This window comes from Periplaneta americana, chromosome 14 (genome assembly GCF_040183065.1).
Source record: "Periplaneta americana isolate PAMFEO1 chromosome 14, P.americana_PAMFEO1_priV1, whole genome shotgun sequence".
In the NCBI taxonomy this organism is placed as follows: Eukaryota; Metazoa; Arthropoda; class Insecta; order Blattodea; family Blattidae; genus Periplaneta; species Periplaneta americana.
This window is the reverse complement of record NC_091130.1, coordinates 141,938,197-141,952,362: the sequence shown is the minus strand read 5'-3', so window position 1 is coordinate 141,952,362 and position 14,166 is coordinate 141,938,197. Positions and strand designations below refer to the sequence as shown.

At 35.9% G+C, this 14,166-nt stretch overlaps 1 protein-coding gene and 1 long non-coding RNA gene across 2 annotated transcripts in view; one reads left to right on the top strand and one right to left on the bottom strand.

Moving 5' to 3' along the window:
• The window catches only part of LOC138713766 (ATP-binding cassette sub-family C member 4-like), a 135,193-nt gene extending 129,727 nt beyond the window's left edge, over nucleotides 1-5,466 (bottom strand). The window contains exon 1 of the mRNA XM_069846178.1: nucleotides 5,146-5,466. The gene's annotated coding sequence lies outside the window, so the exon portion shown is untranslated. The remainder of the gene's footprint in view (nucleotides 1-5,145) is intronic.
• Nucleotides 1-14,166, top strand: part of LOC138713770 (uncharacterized) — a 428,588-nt gene that overhangs the window by 41,462 nt on the left and 372,960 nt on the right. The window lies entirely within an intron of this gene.

The following is a 14,166-nucleotide window of genomic DNA, read 5'->3' as shown; positions in this document are numbered from 1 at the left end:
GTCATAGATTACCTGACATTTGTCTTACGTTTGGGAAAGCCTCGGAAAAACGAAATTAGGTAATCAGCCAATGCGGGAATCTAAACAAGTCCCGAGCGCTACTATGGGTCAGGCAAACGCGCTACCGCCTGAGCTATGCCGGTGGCTACTTCAGAAGGGTTAGTCTATTCAGTTTAAATTATTATAACATTGATTATTTATTTACCACAATTCTATTTTGGTAGTATTATGCAAATATATCAATTTAGTCGAGGCAGTTCATTATCTGAACAACCATCTGGAAAATAGCGCAGTCATGCTTCTCTTGGACAAACAACCAATGGCAGGAAGGGCAATGCATCTTAAAGAACTTGACTTTATCTGAGCAAATAAGACCGAGATGAAAACTCATCATAGAAGTTCTTCTCTTTCTCTTTTAACTTAAAACGTATGTCTATAGCATAAAAGTTACGAAGTATTAAAAAAATTGACAGCTGATTAATCGAATCCTTACAATTTTATTGCGTGAAACGTTTATGCTGTTTGTGATTGTTACTGTAAGCATGGCTGGGATTGTAAGGATGTTGGGGATTTGAAATAACAGCTTGGTATATTTCGTTTCACATCTGTCTTCATATTGAATGAATGAATGAATGAATGAATGAATGAATGAATGAATGAATGAATGAATGAATGAATGAATGAATGAATGAATGAATGAATGAATGAATGAATGAATAAGCCCACTGTGTCTCATAAAGGACTAGGGCCTCCTAAGAAGGGAGACGCTCGCTTATAACTAAGGACCGAATTTTTAGGTTTTTAAACATACCATTTTAGGTTTTTGGACTAGTTGAAATAGTTTTTTTTTTCTTTTTTTTTTTTTGTGTCCAATCTGTGAAAGGGGTCGCAAAAAGTGCCCGATCGTTAAAATGTATCCTGACAGTTATTCTAAAAAAAACATATACACATATATTTATTCATTATTCCACACCTGTGAAGTAACGGTTAGCGCGTCTGGCCGCAAAACCAGGTGGACCGGGTTCGATTCCCGGCCGGGAAAGTTACCTGGATGAGGTTTTTTCCGGGGTTTTCCCTCAACCCAATATGAGCAAATGCTGAGTAACTTTCGGTGCTGGACCCCGGACTCATTTCACCGGCATTATCACCTTCATCTCAGACGTTAAATAACCTAAGATGTTAATAAAGCGTCGTTAAATAATCTACTAAAATAAATATATTTATTAAGGAAAAAAAATATAAATATATTTATTAAAGCAACATGGACCACAAAACTGACAAGAAGCAAACTATTTCTCAAAATTTATAAGATTCGAAAATTTTGCTCCCTTCCCCTTTAACATTATTTGTAATTTGAATAAATTAATGTAACAATTAACATTTTATCGTCCACACCTGTGGAGTAACGGTTAGAGCGTCTGGCCGCGAAACCAGGTGGCCCGGGTTCGATTCCCGGTCGGGGAAAGTTACCTGGTTGAGGTTTTTTCCGGGGTTTTCCCTCAACCCAATATGAGCAAATGCTGGGTAACTTTCGGTGTTGGACCCAGGATTCATTTCACCGGCATTACCACCTTCATCTCATTCAGACGCTAAATAACCTAAGATGTTGATTAAGCGTCGTAAAATAATCTACTAAAATAAATATACCTATTAAGGAAATAATATATATATTTTAAGGCAACATGGACCACGAAACTGAACTTTTCAAGAAGCAAACTATTTCTCAAAATTTATAAAATTCGAAATTTTTGCACCTTCCTCTTTAAAATTATATGTAATTTGAATAAATTATTGTAACAATTAACATTTTATCTAATATAATTTGCCTTAACTACATAAATTTCAATTTTCAATAGATAAGATACAGTACACACAAAACTTTTGAATTATATTTGTTCAAACTTGATCAATAATTATTTTAAAAAGTAACAAACTATCAAAACAATATTATTTATTGGTAGTGGTCCTGGTTGCAATGTATGACCACATACTTCTCAAGATTCTCAACTGAGAAGTTTTTTCTATTGTCTTTCAAAATTCATTTGAAGGACGAACAGGTTCTTATGGCAGCACATGACGTCATAGGTGTAAATTTCATCGCTGCCATTGCAGCAGGTATCCACGGTAACAGTTGAAGCTTTCCCCCTGGAGAATGGAGCACACATTTTTTTCAAGCCCTGGATTCCTCTGCAATACTTTCTTCAGTTTTAATATGATGGCGTCACCCACGGGTCCTGGTACTTGTTTCTGTAGAGGCGAGTCAATGACACCAATTGCATCTTTCAGTTGTAGCGACGAAGATTCCAAGTACTCAATATATTTTGTGCGAGACCGTGCGTATTTGCTTGTTTTCCGCACAGAACCAATACGCGGTAAGTGTGAAATACCACACTCAGTATTCCCAACGTAACACACATAACAATTTCCCTCTTCTTACCGCTTAAGCGCGACATTCATTTTTACTGCTTTAGGCTTTTAACATATTATTTTTAGAGACGTTTAACATAGTAATAATTATAAATTGGAAACTTACCACTGCAATTTCACCTAAATTGCAATGTTAATTATTGTTTTTAAATATTTGCAAAAATTAAGTAAAGTCTACTACTCCACGAAACTTATTGCATTCCTGATACAAGTAACATTAAGGAAGCCGTGAAAAAATCAACAAGATTCCAGATGCCGAAGTTATTACTGCAATATGTTATACAAATAATATTGTTAAAATATTAAAATGAAAAATAAATCATTACATGATCTTACCGTTTGTTTTAAGTTCGCATTTATAGACTGGGGGAAAAAAAGACAGACGTATAGCACGGCCTGCTGGAGTATAGTAAAGACAGAAAACATTTTACAGCAAGAAAGATATTTTGGTGTTCCGAAGTTGCCGTCATTAAACAGAAACCAACATGGAGATTTCATTGCAACTAATTAGAAATTCGTCTTTCAGGTATGTAATAAACGATCTTCGCACAAAATAATGTACGATACACGAACGGTATGTTTGTTTTCATGTTCTCTGAAATTAAAAAAGCTGAACTACGTTTCGCTTTTTCAGTCTTTTCCTCGGCCATGAAAACGTCAACATACAGCTCTTGTAACGCATATTACTATTGGAAGGTCACTGAAATGTGCCTTGAGAAAGGCAAGGGAGCCATTGACGTTGTCACTGCTAAGTACAGATTTTGCCTTAGGGATTGTGGCAGCCTCCTCCACGTCGAGAGTGTTCTTTCCTCTCTCTCTCTCTCTCTCTATATATATATATATATATATATATATATATATATATATATAATTTGTCTCAAAATAAAAAAAAGATCAATATATAAAACAGTAAATACAGGATATATGTATATGATTATGTCTCGTGACGAGAATATTATACGAAATGGAAATATAAAAATTGGAAATTTATCCTTTGAAGAGGTGGAAAAATTCAAATACCTGGGAACAAAAGTAACAAATATAAATGATACTCGGGAGGAAATTAAACTCATAATAAATAAGGGAAATGCCTGTTATTATTCGGTTGAGAAGCTTTTATCATCCAGTCTGTTGTCAAAAAATCTGAAAGTTAGAATTTATAAAACAGTTATATTACCGGTTGTTCTATATAGTTGTGAAACTTGGACTCTCACTTTGAGAGAGGAACATAGGTTAAGGGTGTCTGAGAATAAGGTGCTTAGGAAAATATTTGGGGCTAAGAGGGATGAAGTTACAGGAGAATGGAGAAAGTTACACAACACAGAACTGCACGCATTGCATTCTTCACCTGACATAATTAGGAACATTAAATTCAGACGTTTGAGATGGGCAGGGCATGTAGCACGTATGGGCGAATCCAGAAATGCATATAGAGTGTTAGTAGGGAGGCCGGAGGGAAAAAGACCTTCGGGGAGGCCGAGACGTAGATGGGAGGATAATATTAAAATGGATTTGAGGGAAGTGGGATATGATAGAGACTGGATTAATGTTGCTCAAGATAGGGACCGATGGCGGGCTACCTATACCTACCTACTCCATGTTAGCATTTCTCTAAACTTATTATTCAATTTTTTTTAATGCTGGATCTTGTTTGGTCAACTACTTCTGTAGTCAACTGTTTACAATAAATATATTTCCTTACTCGCTCTCTCTCTCTCTCTCTCTCTCTACCGACTATATGTTATCATTTCTATAAACTTTAAGTCTGTTATTAAAGTTTTATGCGAGATCGTGCGTATTTGCTTGGTTTCCGCACAAAACCAATCCGCGGAAAGTCTAAAAATTCCACATTCACTATTCCCAACCTAACACACATAACAATTTCCCTCTTCTTACCGCTTAAGTGACATATTGATGTTACTGCTTTAGGCTTTTAACATATTATTTTTAGAGACGTTCAATATAGTAATAGTTATAAATTGGAAACTTACCACTGAAATTTCACCTAAATTGCACTGTTAATTATTGTTTTTAAATATTTGCAAAAATTAAGTAAACTCTACAACTCCACTAAAGTTACTGCATTCGTGATGCAAGTAACATTAAGCAAGCCGTGAAAAAATCAACAAGATTCCAGACTCATCATAGACTCATCATAAAAAAAAGACAGACGTATATCACGGCCTGCTGGAGTATAGTAAACACAGAAAACATTTTAAAGCAACAATGTTGAAGAAAGATATTTTGGCTTTCCGAAGTTGCCGTAATTAAACAGAAACCAAGATGGAGATTTCATTGCAACTAATTAGAAATTCCTCTTTCAGGTATGTAATAAACGATCTTCGCACAAAATAATGTACGATACACGAGCGGTATGTTTTCTTTCAATTATCGGAAATTAAAAAAGCTCAACTACGTTTCGCTTTTTCAAACTTTTCCTCGAACATGAAAACTTCAACATACCGCTCTTGTAACGCATATTACTATTTTTTAATGCTGGATCTTATTTTGGTAACTACTTCTGTAGTCAGCTGTCAAAAAAAATAGATTTTCTCTTTCTTCCTCCCTCCTTCCCTATACCTACCTACTATGTTTTAGCATTTTTATATACTTCATTCCAGAAATAACCATTGTATTATCTGCATATGAATATATCGAGCCATTATCATTTTTCGTGATGTTTCACGCTTGGAATGAAAAACTTTTAAAAATACTCACCCGCTGATCTCTGAGTGTAATGTAAAGTTAAGGCACAGAATAACTTGATTCACCTTCACTGCTGAATTAAAAGGTAGCCACACCTTCACCACACGTCACACCACTCACGCGCACACACTCACGGCACGGACTGACGCGTATCTGTGAACGGTTCGACGAGATGAAGAGAACTGCAGATTTGCCTCTAGGAGGGCGAGCACTGGCCGTTGAGCGCGACGGCGGAACTGGTGTAGGTATATATAGAAAAGTGACGAGTGGGGGTATCGCGTTCATATTGCACGCATTATACACGAGAAACACGCGGCTTGGTGCTAATGACTACATGTGTACTCCCGCAATCTTTTAAGACGCTTTGTAATGCTGTGTTGTACGATTTAACCGACAGTAAACAGTTCCCGACTCTACCTCAACAAAGGCTGGCCTTGCGTTCCAGATGCAAATGGACCGTTTCTTCTCACCATGGCAACCGGCAACCGACTCCACTTTTTTCTTAAGCCTTGTTTTATTACAGTTATTGACGTCAACGTTAGAGGTTCCCATGGGATATTTCGCACCCTGGACACATCAATGTGTTTTGCAGGGAGAGGTGTGGATAATGGTGTCAAACGTTTAGGGTCTTTGGTGACGAATTCACATCAGTGGTCTTTCATTTTTGTTAGCTATGTGTGTATACATATTAAGCTTTAAAATGAAAAAGAATTTTGACTCTAGAGTAAATCTGTATCCTTAAATTAATTTTTTTAATTAAGCACAATTTTTTTTATAAATTCACTACATGTCTGTGATTAGGTACACTCTATTCACTTACTATAGCACATATTGAATTGAAAATTTGACCACTTACTGCTAATAGATACTAAAACATACCCTACTAAAATTATTTATATATCTGTAATATTATGGGCATAGGGCTTATAGTAATCATCACCGTCAATAAATTTAAAAAAAAAATTGAAGATTAGCATAAGCCCTATGCCCATAATATTACAGATATTTTAATAATTTTAGTAGGGTATGTTTTAGTATCTGTTAGCAGTAAGTGGCCAAAATTTTAATTCAATGTGTGCTATGATAAGTGAATAGAGTGTACCTAATCACAGGTATGTAGTGATTTTATATAAAACATATGTTTAAATTCAAAAATTAATTTAAGGGTAAGATTTACACTAGATTAACCATTCTTTTTTCATTTTAAAGTTTAATGTGTATACATATATCACTAAAAAAATGAAATAGCTGTGATAAATAGTATTACATTTATGACTGCATGAAGATAGGCTATTTTTACCATTACTTTGCATGCGATAACGTCCAATTCCCCTTAATAATAATAATAATAATAATAATAATAATAATAATAATAATAATAATAATAATGATAATAATAATAATAATAATGATAATAATGATTATAATCTATGTATTGTGGGTCCCTATCACCACGGCATGGCGCGTCCTCAGGTTGCGGATAGAGGAGACGGCCTCCAGATATGGAGGGTAGCTGCGAATATATTGAATAAGCAGTCGTGGACGGCCGATGTGGGGTGGTCCTCCAGCTTGGGGGTTGGGCGAAGGGGTAACAACCCATCACCATAAAAACAGCTTGTTACGAATCCTTCAAATAAGCCTCGGAATGGGACTGATTCTCCGGCACGACCACAGCAAAGGAATAAGGTTTTGAGATTTGGTACATGGAAAGTAACTAGTCTTTATAGAACAGGAGGGGTAACATTAGTAGCAAAAGAACTAGCTAGATATAGAATAGACTTTGTGGGAGTACAAGAGGTTAGGTTATGGGAATGGCATATCACAAGTAGGCGATTACTTGTTGTATTATGGGGAAGGAAACGATAATCACCAATTAGGAACAGAATTCTTTGTACTTTGTACATAAAAGAATAAAATCAGCAGTAAAAAAGGTCGAATTTATCAGTGACAGGTTATCGTATTTAGTACTTAAGGGTAGATGGTGCGATATCGTAGTTATAAATGCTCACGCCCCTACAGAAGAGAAAGACGACCATATAAAGGTAAGAGGGATGAAGTTACAGGGGAATGGAGAAAGTTACACAACGCTGAGCTGCACGCATTGTATTCTTCACTTGACATAATTAGGGACATTAAATCCAGACGCTTGAGATGGGCAGGGCATGTAGCACGTATGGGCGAATCTAGAAATGCATATAGAGTGTTAGTTGGGAGGCCGGCGGGAAAAAGACCTTTGGGGAGGCCGAGACGTAGATGGGAAGATAATATTAAAATGGACTTGAGGGAGGTGGAATATGATGGTAGAGACTGGATTAATCTTGCTCAGGATAGGGATCAATGGCGGGCTTATGTGAGGGCGGCAATGAACCTCCGGGTTCTTTAAAAGCCAATAAGTAAGTAAGTAATGATTATATTAGTAAGGAAAGAAACTCTAAGAAAAATTTATAAAGCCCGATTTCCTCCTTCAAATAATTCAGAATAATACAGAATTTTCTGTTGAGACGTAATTGCACTTTTCTTGTACAGATAATGTGAACCGCAAACATATCGGACGAGAGGAAAGTCCTTGGACTTTATATTCGCGATGTTCAATGTCCTGTTACAGAACAAATCTAATCTGAAGTAGAGATGGATGAATTGTTACCTCTCCATCGTTATTGACATACTGTTACCTGGCATAGATATCGCGACTTATTGACATGTCCATGACGGCTACTGACGTAATATTTGCAGTGAAATCTTCTCCAATGAACTGCATAGATCGCTTAGTCGATAAAATGATACTAAGGTGGAGCATCAATGAAAAGAGAGGCAATAGAAATGAAAGGATTCTAGAAATTCGTATAAATCTCTTTCAAATCATAACCGAGGATAAGATGCTGTAGCTTGTACGGTTTCCAGTTTTCAGAACGCAAGTAAGGGATACTTGCAATATTTAACTCTAGGAAAATAAGAGGAACTTTTAAGAGAGAGAGAGGTGTCTGCTATAATAAATAACCTCTGAGCACATATTTATTACGTAAAACACAACATACCTGGGCAGACGATATTGTAAATTTTAAACTAAACAACAATGTAACTTTATTATCTCAACAATAGGATTTGCTCTCCACACAGTAACACAGTATTCGTTAGTGCACTCCACTGACGACAATGACAATTTACTTGGACTATTACGAACAACAATGAACTGTTAATCTTAACTAATATTTACAAAGCACTATTTACAACACAGAACGGTCAGTTCTCAGTTCACAGCTCGTTTGTCTTGCCTAGTTCTTCTAGCTCAGTCACTCGCGTTCACAGAATCTCGAACCCCAGACCTTCAGAGACGATCCGCTGCACTTCGAACTCAGGTCCCCCAACTGCGGTCCACTGCACTCGAACTCCGGGCTTCAGGCTCCACAGTTACGGACACAACTTAAGTCGCGCTCTGGTCTCGAAGCTGGCTTCACTGCTACACAAGACTGTCTGGCTTGCTCTCCACTGACTTTAACAACACTGGCTTACTGACGGGCTGAATCACTCGCGCCTTCTCTTTTATAACCAAACTATAGGTTCTGGAGAGTTCGCCAACGATTCCACTCTCGAATAATCTGGATTTCCACTTCGACGGACTTCTGGAAGATTCGGGAGGGTCCGTCCGCCCCTTCTCTTCGCACGTAGCAGTTTGCTTCCTTCAATTCTCGGCAAGCACCAGATGCGCGCGCAACCTCCGCTCGCGCGTCGCAGTAGTACACCGCCCCTCTACCCTCTCGGCATCCAGACGCTCCTCTCGCCGCCACACCTAAGCGACCAACGGACACGCGTTCGAACCCCGGTGTAGCTGTCACAATATTTATTTATTTATTTTTTTTAAATTGTCAAGAATAATATTTCTTCTGCGAAATTTGAAGTATAATTTATTAGAGTTATCTATTTTTCTTATTTTCATAGTATACTTTCTTACGGACTACTTTTATGGGGTAATAGTTTCTGGTGTTGTATAGTTGAACATCATTCCTATGTGTCAACATTTGTGGTCCACACCTGTGGAGTAACGGTTAGCCGCGAAACCAGGTGGTCCGGGTTCAATTCCCGGTTGGGGCAAGTTACCTGGTTGAGGTTTTTCCGGGATTTTCCCTCAACCCAATATGAGCAAATGATGGGTAACTATCGGTGCTGGACCTCGGACTCATTTCACCGGCATTATCACCATATCATTCAGACGCTAAATGACCTAAGATGTTGATAAAGCGTCGTAAAATAACCTTCTGAAAGAAAAAAAAATCATATTAACTGAAGTTTATAGCAAATAATTCTGAAATAAAATAAGAGAAGTTTATTTTCATTGTATTTATACAGACTTCTGTTAATTTTATGTTTCGATTATAGTGAAACATCCACACCTGTGGAGTAACGGTCAGCGCGTCTGGCTGCGAAACCAGGTGGCCCGGGTTCGAATCCCGGTCGGGGCAAGTTATCTGCTTGAGGTTTTTCCCGGGGTTTTCCCTCAACTAAATACGAGCAAATGCTGGGTAACTTTCGGTGCTGGACCCCGGACTCATTTCACCGGCATTATCACCTTCATATCATTCAGACGCTAAATAAACTAGATGTTGATACACTGTCATAAAATAACCCAATAAAAAAAATTATAGTGAAACAATGTTATACACACTTTTAATCGCTCTTCTAGGTTAGGTTAATTTACATAGAAATAGGGGAACGTCTCCCAGTCCCAGACAGCTCCCAGTATCGGAGGTGGTAAACGGCTACTATGAATCATTACAAGTAAACCGTTATAGTATGTTATACAGAGTGTTAAAAAAGTATCCAATATTTTAGGAGGTGATAGTATGCATGAAAACAAAAAAAATAATGTCTAATAAACATGGGTCCTACAACACATACTTTCTGAGATCTGAAAACTTCTTCATAGGGGGTGCTCAATGTGACGTCCATTCATGGCAATGCATCCTCTGCCCTTCGGCGTAAGGAATCACGCACTCTTTGAAATTTGTTTTAATACGTTAATAAGAAAGTCCTGATAACGATCCCCAGTTAATCTCTGTGGTAGCACGTATGACCCTATTAATCTATCACCAAGAACGCCTGCTCATAAGTTGATTCAGAATCGGTGCCTATTTATTTATTATTTTGCTAATAATTGTAACATAAAATACAATATATACAGAAAAACTTTAGCTCGCCCATTGAAAGAGTAGAACTCGTGCTCAGGGGCGGATTCCTGAATTGAAATTAATAATTATACAATACAATTTGTCTTATGTCTACTGTGCAATTATAGTATATAAATTTTAATTTACAATTTTTCAATTTTTATAAAATCCATACATAACTTTTTAAATTTGATACTAAAACTATTAGAATTGACAAGATTAGGATATTTAAATATGAATTTGTTATATATTCTTGGGCCTAAATTACTACTATGATTAAATACTGTAGCAGTGTTGCATTTCGGTTCAAACAATCTTAAAGAATTCATACCTTTTGTTTCATAACTATGAGAATACAATTCAAAATTATTTCGATTTTTATGTATGAATTTTATTAATACAATATAATAAATTTGTCTTATGTTAAGTACATCGAGTCTAGAAACAAATTTTGAGATGGAAAATCAATAGGTTTATGAAGACATATTTTAATTATTTTCTTCTGTAATAAATAAAGTGGATTAAAATTGGATTTAAATGAGCTACCCCATCCTATAATTCCATACATAATTACCGATTGAAATAAAGTTAAATATATTGTGCGTAATAAACTTATTGACAAGTAATTCCTCAATAAAACAAAATAATATACTATTTTACGTAATTTATTACAAAGGTAATTAATGTGTTGGTTCCATTTTAAATTATTATCGAAAATTATGCCTAAATACTTAACTTCAGAGGACTCTTTCTTCAACTGCATGGGGAATTTTCATCAGCTCACACATGCTGATTACCAAAATTCACAACACCATCTCTGTTGAACCCCGCTCACATCCGCAGTCAGACTTTTGTTTTCAGTATTCCTTGCGACGTATCATTATTCCATGTCAGGGGTGTCAACTACGGTATGATTATTTGGTAGTCCGCTGTATTGAAGGGCAGAGAAATTGCATTGCCATAAATGGACGTCACATTGAGCACCTCCTATGAACAAGTGTTCAGATCTCAGAAAGTATGTGTTGTAGGACTCATATTTATTAGACATTATTTTCTTGTTTTGATGCATACTATCACCTCCTAAAATAGTGGATACTTTTTTACACCCTGTATGAGTGTTTTACTGTTAAGTGTATGTTTTCCAAGTGTTGCGTCTTATTTTCTACACCCTCTATTATCTCTTGAGGTGAACGTAGCAATTCTTGTATATAGCCTAGTTCTCGAATTGTATATTGAAAGGGCTACGTAATATGTAATTGATTTTGATTTGAAAGCCAGAAGCTTTAGTTTAGTTCGCGAGTTACCCAGAATCGGACAATGTATGTTCACCCAGTACAGGACAAGGGAATATCATTAAGGATAAGATTTTATGACATTTTCTTATTTCTGTGCATTTTTACTGACATGGAAACATTTAATACTCGATCACAACGCGATAACACGCTAGAAATTCCACTTCACACATCATCTCTGTATTCCTCATCTTTCACTGTTGCTACCTCTCGTCACTGGAACTCTCTGCCGCCTGAAGTCAAGGGCTGCCGAACATTGAAATCTTTCAAATCCAAGTTAGAAAATTATCTTATGACGAGTTGCCAAACTAACTTACTATTATGACAAGTGTTGTATTGCATGTTTCCACGTATTCACATTTTTTTTTTTATGTTCTAGTGATATTTAACTTATTTTATATTTTTGTTTTCATATTTTCCGATAATGGTATATCTCTAATGTGATAAGTTGAGCTATATATAAACATAATTTTCCTTACTGTGTATACTTAAAAATATTGTATTCATTGTATGCTTTGTACTGCACTATTGTATTACTACTATTAGTATTATTATTACTATTAGGCCTGTTATTATTATTTTATTTATTATTATTATCATTACTATTCTTATTTATCATTATTATTATTATTATTATTATTATTATTATTATTATTATTATTATTATTATTATCAATAATTGTCTTATTTTTTATACTTTGTAGGCCTCATTTATTTTTGACCTGCTGTTCACATTTTATTATGCTTTTTTCTTTCTTTCTGTATGTTATATATTATGTCTGATTTCTTCTTACTTGTTGTTTACATTTTATTATTATTATCTTATTCAGTTTTGTGTGTACTTTGTAAATTTGTAGTGTTTCTATAACGCAGTTTTTACTCCTGGTTGAGTGTTAGAGAAGGCCGTATGGCCTTAACTCTGCCAGGTTAAATAAATCATTATTATTATTATTATTATTATTATTATTATTATTATTATTATTATTATTAGTATTATTATTATTATTAATATTAAAATATAAAGTTTTTTGGTTGCTAAGTATTTTGTAACCTAACCACGAAGCAATTTCCACGTATCAATGAAAGGAATTCTTCTACCACATGCTTGGCATAGCTTCGTACAACTCGGATAACTGCAGCCGCTCAGCACCTGACCAAACATTAGATTTTCCTTGAAATACATCAAGAGTGTCATCATTCCCGGAAGAATGAATTGCTGTTTTTCACCAAAAGTAACAATTCATCGTGCAATATGCTTTTCTTTCTCTGCAGACAACGCAGATTTTATAAGGGCAATAAAAGTACCAGACAGTCATACTATTTAAGTGAACATTGACTCAATTCTGAGTAATACTTAGTTCTTGTCTTGCGAAAGGCTGAAACAAAGTAGGTTATTTTGGAGTAAAAATTTTAACAACTTAGGTATGTGAATCTTCGCAGAATGTGACATGTATTAGGTTGATGCATATCGTCGTGTGAATGCAAGAACTAGGTAAATTGATTTTTCATATTTTGTGACATTGCCTATTTACTTATTTATTGCTCTAAGGAATATGTCTCTTTTCATTTACATATTTGTTATATTGGAAAATAGATGTCGCTGGTATCGTTCGATCAGTTACCAAGTTCTTGCATTACATTTTGTGCGATTTTTGCTATGCTATAGAAGAGGTAACTAAAAAACGCAAATTTCGAGTTACCTAGTTCTTGCATTCACACGACGATATATTAGTAGCATGTTTACAAGAATAAAATACATAAACGAAACCGCGAATGGCTCCTTAAAGATAAATTCTTTAGAAAGTATTCAGTATAAGGCAGCTAAATTTGTTAAAGATAAAAGAAGAGACGGGAATGATACGATAAAAGAACTTAAATGGGAAACATTGGAAAACAGACGTAGAAAAACTAGAATAGGCCTAACATCATTGTACAGAGCACATCTAGGTCAAACAGCACGGGTAGACATAACAGTTCGGTTATACAGGGTGCTTCCGAAGTGGTGTTACAAACTTTCTGGGATGATGGCGAAGGGCACATGTATCAATTTGAGATAAGGAACCATGGTCCGGAAATGACTGAGTCGAAAGTTATAAGCAAAAATAGTTGTGTGGAAATGGAATTGTAATTTGGCACCACGTGCCCTCCTTCCCTTAACTTTTAGAACAGTCTTGGAAAGATGGTATGGGCCGGATGTCTCCTACGTCGGTACTTGTCCCGATACAATCTGTGAGCTTGTCTACTGTTCCCATTGGCTCATCCGTATTCGAAAATCAAGTCTGCTTATTCCGCTCTCGTGTACTCCTCCATTTCACTAGGCCTGAACGACTGGACACTGCAACTTGTACACATACACTGCTGTCTACAGACGTGCATATCAGGACCGACCATGTCCGTTACACATTACGCCATCTGCATTGCTATAGTGTAGTTTCCTATCCCCATCCCTCAGACATCGCACTGAATGGAATACTGTAAGTAGACAACGTAAACAACACCAGATGAATACAGTATGTGTAAGATGTATAGATAAATAGGCCTACACTTAAATAAGGTGTACAGAGGAATAAAATTATTTC